Below are 3,312 nucleotides of genomic sequence, written 5' to 3'. Positions count from 1 at the left end.
CCCGGCCCCTGGCCACGCGAGCCCCAGGACCCTCAGTAGCGCCCCAGCGCCGCTGCAGCTCAGACACACCGAAATAGGAATGATTTAATCCAACGACACCTCCCAGGGCTGCCCAGTCCCGGTTCCGCCAGCTCCTGAGATTGGGGAGGGGCAGAATCAGGTGGAACTCGGATTGGGGGGCGGAAATGGCCCGAGTGGGAGGGAAGGCGCGGGGTCGGATGCTACCTTGTAACCGAGTTAGGTTCCTGCAGAAAGGAAGGACGAAGGTCGTCCACGGACCCTCGGGTGACCTCGGCGCGGCCTGGTGGCCAGGAACACCCGTGCGTGGACGAGGTCCCTTCCGGGGGTCTCCCTGCAGGGGTCTCCAGGGAGGAAGTGGGCACGTGGGTCCTTAACCTCTCCATTGCATCATCCCCATCCCGGTGGGTACAGAAGCGCAGCAACCCCGCGATGCTCCCGGAAGACACCGCGTCTCCAACATTTACACGGAGATGGTGCTCGGCTCAGGTCGGGTCCGTACGCTTCCCGAGGTGCGTACTACGAGAGCCACACACATCACTACCGATATTCCTGGGAAAGTCGGTGCCACAGTAAGTCAGCTGCAAGCGTGGGGTGGCCGGTGACGCGCTCTGCCCGTGAATACGCCCATTGTGCAGGGCAGACGCAGCCAGGGCGCAGCGTTCAGGAGGCGGGTGGGCAGCCGAACTTTCACTAGCCACGAGCGCTTCACCTTCTAGAATTTGCCAGGGACTAAGCATCAACTCCCAGTGAGAAAATAAAATGTGAAGTTGGAAGACACATGCTGCCCTTCACTTTTGTACGGAGTTCACATCAGTTTCAGCAATCCGCGTTCTCAGTTCGCTTTGCCCGGGCGAGTGGGCTCCATCACCTGGACCAAAAACGCACCAGGACGCGCCTGCCCGGGGCAACGAGGCCGAAGAAACCGCACGTTTCGAGTCCCCAGTTGCTGAGAAACAATCACAGCCCTCCTCTTTTCTTTCCCTTCTGCAGGTTCCGACCTGAATCCGAAAGTGCTTCTAAATCCCATGCTTCACAGAACGTTCGGAAGGGGAGGCGCTCCGTGGGGGCTGCTGCGTGCCCATGTAGCTGAACCGACTCGAATGAAAGCGTGTCCACGTCTACATCACACATCTGTGTAAATGCAGAAGCCTGCGGATGCGCGGAGCTGGCCAGACTTCACAGTGTGCAGACACATGGGCTCATGCACGCGCGCGCGCTCACACACACTCACACCCCAAATTACCTCCGGGATGGAGAAAGCCGCTGCGGATTGGCCAGCAGAGCCGTCACTCATGCCCAGGGGGCAGGGAGACTTCGCAAAGCTGTTTCCTTTTTTTTTTTTTTTTTTTTTTTGGAGTCTTGCTCTGTCACCAGGCTGGAGTGCAGTGGCGCGATCTTGGCTCACTGCAACTTTTCTCTGCTCTCCTCCCTACCGTTTCATTTAATGGTAAAACAACAGCAGAGCTCTGAAAGTTAGCCATCTGCGCGGAGTTTGCCTTCTTTAAGGAGGGAGGCGTCAGACGATATCCATTTAAATATATTTTGTACTTCCACAAAGGATGGAAAGGGAAATTAACGAAGGGAGTGGAGGCGGAAAGGGAGCTCCGAGTAAGAAGGAGGGGTCATCCCGCGGGGGGGGAGGGGGCGGGGGCCGAGGGCCAACGCAGGGGAAAGAGTTGTTCTCTACACCGAAAAGGGACTTTGACCTTCCATTGATCTCTCAAAATTAAAAAACGTTTCTTCACAGGTCAGATTGCAAAAAACGCTCGTTCCTAATTTATGAACTCGTCGTTTTGATTTTATTATTTAAGCATGCGCCAGCAATCGTGTTTCCTTAAGAAAGAACTGACCTATTTTTGGCTGGAGATAAACGATCATGTTAACAGATGTTAATCTTGTAATCTGTTTTTCCTGTAAACACTTTACCTACCCGGGTTTCAGACCTTAAAAATAACATCTTTTCCAAAAAGACCTGACGTCACAATTCACTCCCTGAAAAATCACACTCCCCCTCCGGTTTCTTCCCCTGCAATGATTTCAAAGACATTAAATCTTTTCCACTTTATAAATGCTGATCTGTTCTGCCTCTACTCCCACAGGCTCTTATTTGCATTTCAAATTCCACAGGTTACACCAGTCGCCTTTTCAAAAAATGTAAACCAACAATGAAGCAGCAAATGGCTTTTTGTGCATCTGGATTAAATAAAGCACAGAATGAATATATTTGAAAAGAGGACTGCGCAAGTTGATCTTTGCACACCCAGAGACCCAGTGACTCTTTATCAGCGGAATGAGTAAGACACACAGCCCCCAGAGCTCCCTGTCTGATCCCGGTCTGCTGCGGGAAGCTTATTAACGCTGATAATAGATGGGGCTGACTTACAGACCCACATTTTTCGGATAAAAGGCTGGTTCCCTCTGGTCCCTAATTGCGGGGGTCCACTGGCTTTCCTCACCGCACACATAAACTGCTGCTTTTAAATACCCCACTCGGCTGCAGTTTAACAAACTTATTCATACAAAGTTTCTTTAAAACTTGAGGCGGCTTAATCTAAATACTGATCGTAACTATTCAGTCTGTTAGTTCTCCCTGGAAATGGCAGCGGAGGCGCCTCCCCCCACCTCCCGCCCAACCACACACACCCCACCGCATTCTTCCTTCATACACCCGGGTTCATCTCGCCACCGAGGCCTCCCCCACCCGCACCCGGCGGGGCGCAGCTCCGAGGAGTCCCTGCCCACCCCTCTCCGAGTCGGTGCCAGACCCTCGCCCCCACCCCCACCCCCGCCCGAACTTCCCTTCCAGGACCTCTCACTTCTTTAACGTTAGGGTCACTTAGAAGCTCCCCGCAGACTGGCAAGCAGCCGGGGAGGGGGCCGTAAAAAACAAGGCCACCCCCCCTCCACGCAAATACGTCCCCTAGGCAGCAGCGCGCGGTGCCCACAGGCATCGATCCCATCCGCCAAACCCTTAATAATTGAAGCGGCTCCTCGGGCCCGCAGCCCCATCACCCACCTTCATTAGCCGGAGCGTTTTACTTTAAAGTAAGGCAATTTGCTCTTTGTCTCCTAATGGATGGAGAGCGCATCCGAGCTCCCCTCCTCCCGCGTCGCCTTTGACGAAGTGTACAAAGCCAGAGCCTCTTCCGCGCTCCCACCCCGGCCCCCACCCCGCCCCTCCACTGCGGTAAAAACCACCTCCCGGGCGCTCGCCCCGCCGCCCGAAGTTGCATCTTCCCCTATCCTGGAATTGCAGAGCAGAGCAACTACCCACAGGGAAAGCCAAGTAGC

Source organism: Mandrillus leucophaeus, unplaced genomic scaffold, assembly GCF_000951045.1.
Source record: "Mandrillus leucophaeus isolate KB7577 unplaced genomic scaffold, Mleu.le_1.0 Scaffold16, whole genome shotgun sequence".
Classification (NCBI taxonomy): Eukaryota; Metazoa; Chordata; class Mammalia; order Primates; family Cercopithecidae; genus Mandrillus; species Mandrillus leucophaeus.
Note: the sequence above shows the minus strand (reverse complement) of the source record.